The following is a 12,098-nucleotide window of genomic DNA, read 5'->3' as shown; positions in this document are numbered from 1 at the left end:
AATAAAAAATGATAAAGGGGATATCACCACGGACCCCACAGAAATACAAACTACCATCAGAGAATACTATAAACACCTCTATGCAAATCAACTAGAAAATCTAGAAGAAATGGATAATTTCCTGGACACTTACACTCTTCCAAGACTAAACCAGGAAGAAGTTGAATCCCTGAATAGACCAATAGCAGGCTCTGAAATTGAGGCAATAATTAATAGCCTACCAACCAAAAAAAGTCCAGGACCAGATGGATTCACAGCTGAATTCTACCAGAGGTACAAGGAGGAGCTGGTACCATTCCTTCTGAAACTATTCCAATCAAGTGAAAAAGAGGGAATTCTCCCTAATTCATTTTATGAGGCCAACATCATCCTGATACCAAAGCCTGGCAGAGACACAACAAAAAAAGAAAATTTTAGACCAATATCCCTGATGAACATCGATGCAAAAATCCTCAATAAAATACTGGCAAACCGGATTCAGCAGCACATCAAAAAGCTAATCCACCTTGATCAAGTGGGCTTCATCCCTGGGATGCAAGGCTGGTTCAACACACACAAATCAATAAACGTAATCCAGCATATAAACAGAACCAAAGACAAGAACCACATGATTATCTCAATAGATGCAGAAAAGGCTTTTGACAAAATTCAACAGCCCTTCATGCTAAAAATGCTCAATAAATTCGGTACTGATGGAACGTACCTCAAAATAATAAGAGCTATTTATGACAAACCCACAGCCAATATCATACTGAATGGGCAAAATCTGGAAAAATTCCCTTTGAAAACTGGCACAAGACAGGGATGCCCTCTCTCACCACTCCTATTCAACATAGTCTTGGATGTTCTGGCTAGGGCAATCAGGCAAGAGAAAGAAATAAAGCGTATCCAGTTAGGAAAAGAAGAAGTCAAATTATCCCTGTTTGCAGATGACATGATTGTATATTTAGAAAACCCCATTGTCTCAGCTCAAAATCTCCTTAAGCTGATAAGCAACTTCAGCAAAGTCTCAGGATACAAAATCAATGTGCAAAAATCACAAGCATTCTTATACACCAGTAACAGACAAACAGAGATCCAAATCATGAATTAACTTCCATTCACAATTGCTTCAAAGAGAATAAAATACCTAGGAATCCAACTTACGAGGGATGTAAAGGACCTCTTCAAGGAGAACTACAAACCACTGCTCAGTGAAATAAAAGAGGACACTAACAAATGGAAGAACATACCATGCTCACGGATAGGAAGAATCAATATCGTGAAAATGACCATACTGTCCAAGGTTATTTATAGATTCAATGCCATCCCCATCAAGCTACTAATGAGTTTCTTCACAGACCTGGAAAAAATGGCTTTAAAGTTCATATGGAACCAAAAAAGAGCCCGCATTGCCAAGACAATCCTAAGTCAAAAGAACAAAGCTGGAGGCATCACGCTACCTGACTTCAAACTATACTACAAGGCTACAGTAACCAAAACAGCATGGTACTGGTACCAAAACAGAGATATAGACCAATGGAACAGAACAGAGTCCTCAGAAATAATACCACACATCTACAGCCATCTGATCTTTGACAAACCTGAGAGAAACAAGAAACGGGGAAAGGACTCCCTATTTAATAAATGGTGCTTGGAAAATTGGCTAGCCATAAGTAGAAAGCTGAAACTGGATCCTTTCCTTACTCCTTATACAAAAATTAATTCAAGATGGATTAGAGACTTAAATGTTAGACCTAATACCATAAAAACCCTAGAAGATAACCTAGGTAGTACCATTCAGGACATAGACATGGGCAAGGACTTCATGTCTAAAACACCAAAAGCAATGGCAGCAAAAGCCAAAATTGACAAATGGGATATGATTAAACTAAAGAGCTTCTGCACAGCAAAAGAAACTACCATCAGAGTGAACAGGCACCCTACAGAATGGGAGAAAATTTTTGCAATCTACTCATCTGACAAAGGGCTAATATCCAGAATCTACAAAGAACTCAAACAAATTTACAAGAAAAAAACAAACAACCCCATCAAAAAGTGGGCAAAAAACCAAAACATTTCTCAAAAGAAGACATTCATACAGCCAACAGACACATGAAAAAATGCTCATCATCACTGGCCATCAGAGAAATGCAAATCAAAACCACAATAAGATACCATCTCACACCAGTTAGAATGGCAGTCATTAAAAAGTCAGGCAACAACAGGTGCTGGAGAGGATGTGGAGAAATAGGAACACTTTTACACTGTTGGTGAGATTGTAAACTAGTTCAACCATTATGGAAAACAGTATGGCGATTCCTCAAGGATCTAGAACTAGATGTACCATATGACTCAGCCATCCCACTACTGGGTATATACCCAAAGGATTATAAATCATGCTGCTATAAAGACACATGCACACGTATGTTTATTGTGGCACTATTCACAATAGCAAAGACTTGGAATCAACCCAAATGTCCATCTGTGACAGACTGGATTAAGAAAATGTGGCACATATACACCATGGAATACTATGCAGCCATAAAAAAGGATGAGTTTGTGTCCTTTGTAGGGACATGGATGCAGCTGGAAACCATCATTCTTAGCAAACTATCACAAGAACAGAAAACCAAACACCGCATGTTCTCACTCATAGGTGGGAACTGAACAACGAGATCACTTGGACTCGGGAAGGGGAACATCACACATAGGAGCCTATCATGGGGAGGGGGGAGGGGGGAGGGATTGCATTGGGAGTTATACCTGATGTAAATGACGAATTGATGGGTGCTGACGAGTTGATGGGTGCAGCACACCAACATGGTACAAGTATACATATGTAACAAACCTGCACGTTATGCACATGTACCCTAGAACTTAAAGTATAATAAAAAAAATTAAAAAAAATAAAAAACAATTGTAACAAATGTATATTTTTAACTTTGATATAACCCATTTGTCCTATTACTATTTCATGTGTAATGCTTTCATGTTCTGGCCAAGAAACATTACCTCCCCTAGGTTTACAAATATTTTTGTACTTTAAAAATATTTTTTCTATGATTGATTTGCAAGTTAATTTTTGTACAAAGTGAGGTTGTGATCAAGGTCTTTTGGTATTATTGTTATTTTATTTTTTTAAAATACAGATAATAGGTTATCCTACCACTAACCAACAAGTTAAAGGGTAATTTTATTCTGTAACTTACTTGATTAATGCTTTCTTTTCAGGAGAAAGTAAAATATTATTTGTATTCCTGTGGGGTTGATTCCAATACATGTTTATTTTCACCCCCCAAAATATTAAAATTGTATTTCTTATCGCCACGATCTGAGAAGGGTTTAGATTTTTATTTAAAATATTGTCTTTCATTATGTTTATGATATAATGTTGATTTCTTCCTGGACTCATCATTTTACAACTGGGGGTTAACTAATACACAGCTGGTTAAAATACTGGGACAGCAAAATGGTGAAGTCATTAGGAACTACCTTGGGCCATAGATAGGAGAGCTCTTACACACACACACACAAACACACAAACACAAACAAATACAAATTATTCTCTGCAAGTTCAAAATCCTAAAAAGTTCACAAGACTAATTGGATTTTTGGTTTCTAGAGAAATTTCATACTATATTGAGGAACATGCTAACCTATTATTCAAACTATTTTGTTTTTGTTTTTTTTTCACCAATTTACTTTTCTGAATGTTAATTTGCATGGGATTCTGAGCAAAAACCATCTCTCAGAGCTTCAAAAAGTCATAACCCAGGAAATTCCTCTGAGAATTCAAAACAGGCTCAACGGTATTTGAAATGTCAGCCACTGTACTCACATGACTAGGAATTTTGGAATAAGTTCTTAACTGCCACCCATGACTGTTAAGATTTTACTAGAAAGTGACTTGAGCCTGCTTCTAAATACACTTCTTTGAAAGGCAACTGTTCTTCTGGGCTTTATTTAAAACTGCTTTTATTATTATTATTTTTAAAATTCTTCCTTATAAGAATGCATAAATTATTATTTGATATCATATACCCATCATGAAATAGACTGTGTCAGAACAACATTCCAGCAGGGAGAGAAATGTGCAAACACGTTTCCACATCAAATGCTCAAGCACCTATGTGAGAGGACCCCTGGAGGCATATATTGCCTACATGAAGACTTTCTTCCATGTCTTCGAGTCCTGTTATGTTGGTTCTTCCTGAGGAGTTGCCCTGACTTCACTGCCAAATGAGTTCCTATATATGGTCAGTTACTGGAGTTTGCTAAACACGCAGCAGGGTGGCTGGGCATGGTGGCTCACGCCTGTAATCCCAGCACTTTGGGAGGCTGAGGCGGGCAGATCACCTGAGGTCAGAAGTTTGAGACAAGCCTGACCAACATGGCGAAACCCCGTCTCTACTATAAAATACAAAAAATTAGCTGGGCGTCATGGTGTCCACCTGTAATCCCAGCTACTGGGAGGCTGAGGTGGGAGAATCTCTTGAACCCAGGAGGTGAAGGTTGCAGTGAGCCAAGATCGCGCCACTGCGCTCCAGCCTGGGACAAAGTGAGACTCCATCTCAAAAAACCAAAATATAAAAACAAGCAAAGAAACAACAGCAGCGTTTACTGTTCAAGGGTGGAGAGCTGGCCTTCAATCTGGAAGCAGCTGTATTACAACTGGTGGATAATTGCACTTACTTCATAAAGGGTAAAGATAAATCCACTCATTGGGAAGAAAATAGTTTTGCCCATGCTATCAGAGAAACTAGGGAGTGGTATTAATAATAGTGTATGGGTTTATATCAGTTTTGGACAGTAGCCAATAAAGTGTCTATGTGGTCAAAAAACAGGCCTTAAATGACTGGAAACTAAAAGGAATCACAGTGTCGAGTGCTTATTATGAAAAATTATCATGCAGTTAGAGAAGAAAAAAACGTACTTCTTACTTCAGCAGGATAACAGAGTAAACAAACTGATGACCTTATTCTTTCATTGGAAGTGGCCTCTTAGGTAGACATAATGAGAGGTAATGAAGTCATTTGAGCAATGCAACAATTAGCAGAATAAAGGGAGAATACTCCACTTTCTTTTTCAAAAATTGAACTTTGAATAACCCTTGGCCTTTTGTCAACAGAAATATAAGCCTAAAAACAGTTATGTTTCGTATTACCAAGAGGATCAGGCTGACCTATAAATGGCAAATCTATTACATTTACCCACCTTCCAGGATTCTAACTGAATAATTAGGGGATACTGACTTAAATTATATTGATTCCAGATTTGGACTTGCATATCTGATATCTGGTACCTGAACAAGATGCCATAAAGATATTGGGGGTCTTTGGCTAAAAACATTATTTCAATTTGGATCCACTGCTTTGTCAAATGATGAAGAGATCATTTTTCTGCAGTTGAACCATAAACTTGCTTAAGATTAAGAAACATGTACAATGAAGTTATTTTCCTTACAAGTCACAAGATAGTGGACTGATTTTTAAAAATAATGGACAATTGAAACATGTGTTTGAAAAACTAAGGTTTCAGAAAAGACTGAAGAGAGGAGTCACATGATTGAACAAATGTATGTAGAAGTGAAGAGGTCACCATCAAATCAATGGTTGAGATAAGGTAAGGAATAAAGGAAAGAGATAACGGGGCATGACATAGGAATTTACATACATTTTCACTTCTATGTTTTTTCTCTGCCTAAAATTGCAGTGGCAGGAAATGGATTAAATTTATGAGATCCTAAGAAAAGCTTGGTCACTAAAGATGACATCATGATCATACCTTTAAATGTTGCTGGGAAAAAGAGACTTAAATATAATTGACATAAAAATAGGATTCCTAGAAAAAGGGTAAGTGAATCTAAAAAAGAGTTATATTGAGGAAATAAACGTTGATTGCATTGGCTAATTAGAAGGGATGATATTTAAAAAGTGTCAAGAACTTTGAACAGATAATACAGATTAAAAATTACAACAAACTGAGATTACACAAACTCAGCAAACAGTTGGACAGCATGTCAGAAGAGATCAAATTGGGGAAAGATCATGAACACTGATTCAAGATGAAAAATTAAACATATTCCTGCAGATATTCAAACAGACAGTTGAAGTCTCTTATCAGTAAAAGTACAATAATTCGATGTACAGGACAATTGTTATATCACCGTCTATGAGAATTTAAAGAAGCAGAATATAATTTACATTTGGTTCCTCTGCCAGTGCCCAATGCCCAAATTAAAAATTGGCGTGATTAGTTGAGTATCTTTAGATAGAGACGTTACCCTGCATTATCTGAATGGGCCTAATGTGATCACAAGGTCCATATAGGATGGAGTCAGAGGATGAGAGTCAGAGAAAGAGATGTAATGAGAAGTAGTAGAGTTTGGAGGGATGTGGAGACACATGCTCACACATGCTGGTGGCCTCTAGAACCTGGAAAAGTCAAGGAAATGGTTCTTCCCTACCTCTCCCAGAAGGAATGCAACCTTTCCAATCCATTCTGTACAAAATATACCCAGAATGCATGTTTGCATGTGGTGACTGTTTTGACCTATTTCTGCTATTGAATATGGCCATGCATCCAGAGGGGTATAAAATATAAAAAATAAAAAACACTCCCTTGAGTATGAATGAGTTGTGCCGGACCCGGTGGCTCACGCCTGTAGTCCCAGCACTTTGGGAGGTTGAGGCAGGTGGATCCCCTGAGGTTGAGAGTTCAAGACCACCCTGACCAACATGGAGAAACACCATCTCTACTAAAAATACAAAAATTAGCCGTGCGTGGTGGTGCATGCCTATAATCCCAGCTACTCGGGAGGCTAAGGCAGGAGAATGGCTTGAACCTGGGAGGCGGTGGTTGCAGTGAGCCCAGATCGTGCCATTGCACTCCAGCCTGGGCAACAAGAGCAAAACTGTGCCTCAGAAAAAAAAAAAAAAAGAGTATGAATGAGTCTTCCCCAAGCCAAGATATTACACATTTTTGGCAGTTCATGATCTGGAGACAAATTACATCCTATGTGATTGACAGTTAACCCTGGAAGATATGCCTCAGTGTCTCAATCGTCTTGGATGTTTGTCTGTATATTCTTTCTACTGCTGTATTTTATAATTTGACCATCATAAAAATATACAGTAATAAACCTTGTTAACATCTTGACTAATTGCTGTAACTAAAACCCTGTGTTGTCTCGAAATGCAGACAATTTGCAGTACCTGAATCTTGAGTGGGGGTCTGCTTATTCATGTGATTCAAGTTTAATTTTCATTGGTGCTTTTTAATCACAAACAAGCTGCTGTTGTCCTGCAGATCCCGAAAAACTCAGATTTGCTAAAATGTATATTTTCAGCTTATTTGTATAGGTTTTTTAATTTGTAGAAAATACTGATTTATTCTAAGTTTTCTATATTGCTTTAAATTACCCACATGGAACATATACAAATTGAAAGTACATTTAGTTAATAATATGCAACATATACAAATTGAAAGTACATTTAGTTAATAATATGATTAATTTTTTTAAACTTTTTTTGCCTTGCAATTATGTGCCAACTTTTTAACATCTGAGAAACTATAGGGATAAACATGTGTTACTACTTTTTTAAAGAAGTAGAAATAGTACTATATATTCTAAAAATTACTTATCCATGGTTTTGTATGTAAGATACTTTACTGTATATGAATAACCTGTGAAGTAAGAACCTTTTTGGGAAAAAATGAAAATTTAACAAATAACCAATCAATGTCAATGTTTCTTGAGAACTTATGCCATGCTTAATGCTAAGTACTAGATATATAAAGAAGCCCAAACCAAAATTCCACCAAGCGTACACGTTTGAGGTTTAAATGCACAAAACCAAGTTCAATAAAATCTGAAGAATTCTAAGATTATAATAACTATAGATTGCCATGAAAGTACTGGTTTCATGGTTATATTTAACACATTTAATCAAAATGGGTGGAGTGGGGTAGTGGTCAAAAAATATATTCTGGAAAAAAATTGATAACCAACTAAATGCCAAGAATAGGTGTTAACCAGAATTCTCTGGGTCTAGGGAAACTGCACTGGGTAAGAGAGAGTGAATGAACATCACATAGCAATAAGGAGAACAGGTGAAAATGTCTTTTTTGAAGAAGAAAAATATTTCTTGTCAACAAATAGCAGAGTAATTGGGGTGGTAGAGTGATATGGTTTGATTCTGGGTCCCCACCCGAGTTTTAACTGGAATTGTGTTTCCCACATGTCGAGGGAGAGACCTGTAATCTCCAAGTGTCAAGGGAGGGAGGTGATTGGATCATGAGGATGGTTTTCTCCATGCTGTTCTCATGATAGTGAGTGAGTTATCATGAGATCTAATGAATTTATAACTGTTTGAAGTTTCTCCTTCAGTCTTCTCTTTCCTACCCACTTGTAAAGAAGTTGCCTGCTTCCCCTTCCATCATAATTGTAAGTTTCCTGAGGTCTCCCAAGCCATGCTGAACTGTGAGTCAATTAAACCTCTTTCCTTAATAAATTACCCACTCTCGTTCCGTTCCGTGGATGTGAGATATGGAGTCAAAGGGGATCATTTTGGAGCTTGAAGATTTCATGACTGTCCCACTGGATTTTGGACTTACATGGGGGTCTGTAGCCCCTTTGTTTTGGCCAATTTCTCCCAAATGGGAGCATTTGTGCAATGCCTGATTCTCCATGGTATAAAAATAACTAACTTGGTTTTGATTTTACGGACTCACAGGTGGAAGGCACTTGCCTTATCTCAGGTGAGACTTTAGACTGCAGACTTTTGAGTTAATGCTGGAATGAGTTAAGACGTTGGGGGACTGTTGGGAAAGGATGATTGGTTTTGAAATGTGAAAAGACATGGGATTGTGAAGGGCAAGGGGCAGAATGATATGGTTTGGCTCTGATTTCCCATCCAAATCTCATCTTGAATTTAATCCCCATGTGTCAAGGGAGGGACTTGCAATCCCCAGGTGTTGTGGGAGGGAGGTAATGGATCATGGGGGCAGCTTTCCCCATGCTGTTCTTATGATAATGAGTTCTCAAGAGATCTGATGGGTTTTTATGTGTTTCAAAATTCCTCCTTTGCTCTTCTTTTTCCTGCCAAATTGTGAAGAAAGTGTCTGCTTCCTGTTCCACCATAATTGTAAGTTTCCTGAGGCTTCCTCAGCCGTGCCGAACTGTGACTTAATTAAACCTCTTTCTTTTATAAATTACCCAGTCCCGGGTATTTAAAGCAGCGTGAACATGAACTAATACATGGAGGATTGTAGAAATGATATCAGATCACATCTCAGAGGTGCAAGAACACAAGTTTATGTAGTTAGCAGTGGGGAAGAGACCCATAAGGTAGAATTCTAATGGCCTCTCATGCCCATGAAGCGCCGAAATGGAGAAAGCATTCAATGTAACAATTTCCTGTTTCCTGATAATATGCTCCACCTATTGATCAATATTGGCTTCCCAATGTCATTTTAGGTTTTACACTTGCTTTTCCATTTGAAACCTTTTGTAATCATAATCTCCAGGTGATATCCCATTTATTTCTTTAAAATGAGGTATTACCTGGAAATTAAATGTGTAAACCTCTTCATCTTCCTTTTTATTGGTGGATATTTTAAATAATAAAATAAAGCATGCAGCAGATATGTGTACCACTTATTCTGCCTGAATTGGAACCAGTGCTGAAATATTTTTATGAATTGTTTTGCAGTCTTCAGTATTAATGAGGTTCTTAAATAGTACATTTAAGAAAATGAATATGTGTACACACACACAAACACAAACAAACATATGACCACTTTTGCATTCCTGCAGTTTCCTGTAGAATTTCAGATAATTGCAAAATGATCACTGATATTTTAGAAGTAAAATATTTGCTTCATGTACAGAATTGAATAAAAAATTATTGAAAACAAAACCTGTGCATTGTTTCCTATCTTTCTGAAAATCCATCAGTTTTCTTCGTTCTGGGATTCAAGCCAGAAGGATGGTGATATTCAAATAATGTTGTTTCCCTATTGTGATATTTATTATTCAATTAATTTTTGATGCTTCCATCTCCTAGATGCAAGAGTAATAAGATTCCCCTAATTACTTTGCATTGCACATAAAGCTGTTTTGAGTGTTCTGGGAAAGCAAATTCTAATTAAGAAACTTAGAAAAAAACTGGGAAGTAATTTTACCTTGTGATTTTCAGTGACTGTTGAAATTAAGGGTCAATATAGCAACAGTCAAGATTATAAACAAAACAAAGCTCAAGTCTGTATCAAATCCTTTTTATTTTTTATAGTTTACAGAATTTTTAATGTACTTTTTACATTTATTATCTAGATTAAGTCTGTGATAATGAGGTATGAGATTCAGAATTATTTACAATGAACTTAAATTTAATAAATATTCTGAAATGGTTATAACCTTACATTACCTGGATTTTTTTTCTGTTTTTGGTATTTTTATGACTCTGCTGGATGTTTGCACAGTGGTTATTTTATAGCTGATGAGAACTCTCCATTTTAGTCTGACGTTGTTATAAACATGAACAAATATGGTCACAAATACATTACTCAAAAGTCTTTATAGCAGAGATACTTCTTCATTTCATCATATAAGCCATTTTAGAGGTTGGCATCACTATGAATTAAGTATACAATCAAGTATTCAGTCCAGTTGTGCACATACATCTGTAATCTTTCAGTCAGATAAAATGGCTATGTGGGAAAAAAGAAAGATAGCTAGAAATCAGATCTAGATTCTAGTCAAGAAAGTGGAAAAGTCCAGGCTCTAAAGTCAAACTACTTGGTTCTAATCTCAGCTCTGCAATTTACCAGCCCTGTGACACTTTGCTTCTCTGCTCTTCTTTTTCATCTATAATAGGCTTAATGATATCTCCTTTTCCATAGAGTTGTTTTAAATGTCAATTATTTAATCAATAAAATCACATAGAATACTCTCCAAAATAGTATGTGCTCAATTAATTATTGTTTTTAGTATTGTCACTGGTAACTGGCACATAACTTTACTTCTTGTAACTTTAACCAAAAAATGAGATAGTGAAATAAGCAAGTACAAATATAAATAGACAAATTTTATTTCCAGACAATAGTTTATTATTATCTCAGAATTCTGTGGTATCAACTTTCTGCCTTAATAATGTTTCCTTTTATTTGCTCTCCTTCACAATGTCCTATTTAATTGCCTTGTCCAAACCATAGTTTCTACTACCTTTTTACTCTCTAACCACCAAATGCTCTCATTTTCCATTTTACTAAACTTAAATTCTGTAGCCTATCATCATAATCTTCACCTTTCACATACCCACAAATCCCATTAATATCCTCATTTTATGCAAGCAGGAAAAGCACAGGTTAAATCCAATTATTTACTTGTTCACATCTTCTCATCATGTGGGCATGAGATACTGAAGGACCGGTGAAAAACAATCATTATGAATGAATCATTTTGATTTCATTACCAATGACCTCCAGTAGGCCCTATACCTCCGTGGAATCCTATAATCTTTCCCTGGATTAATCACTCTTCAATAATCTTAAATAAATATTTAAATATCCTATTTTCTCAAACTTCTAATGTATAGTACTGCCTCCAGACATATGGAGAAGAGGCTCACGCCTGTAATCCCAGCATTTTGGGAGGCCGAGGCGGGTGGATCACGAGGTCAGGAGGTCGAGACCATCCTGGTTAACACGGTGAAACCCCGTCTCTACTAAAAATACAAAAAAATCAGCCGGGCGTGGTGGCGGCACCCAGCTACTGGGGAGGCTGAGGCAGGAGAATGGGGTGAACCCGGGAGCCGGAGCTTGCAGTGAGCTGAGATTGCGCCACCGCACTCCAGCCTGGGCGACAGAGCCAGACTCCATCGTAAAAAAAAAAAAAAAAAACTAATAATAATAGTATTTTTCATCCAGCAATACATATTTACAAGATTTGTATGTTTGTACTTGGAAGATTTATCTTCTAATCCAGAAGGCTTGTGGAATGTGTGAGTATTGTCTTTTATATGCAGCTCACAAAGCATAAACGAATAGCTGATTTACACTTAGGCTGATATTAATGTTACCATTATGTCATTTAAAATCAAAATTAGCAAATCCAC

Source organism: Rhinopithecus roxellana, chromosome 13 (assembly GCF_007565055.1).
Source record: "Rhinopithecus roxellana isolate Shanxi Qingling chromosome 13, ASM756505v1, whole genome shotgun sequence".
Taxonomy (NCBI): domain Eukaryota; kingdom Metazoa; phylum Chordata; class Mammalia; order Primates; family Cercopithecidae; genus Rhinopithecus; species Rhinopithecus roxellana.
The sequence above is the reverse complement of the archived record's forward strand: the minus strand, read 5'-3'. Positions refer to the sequence as shown.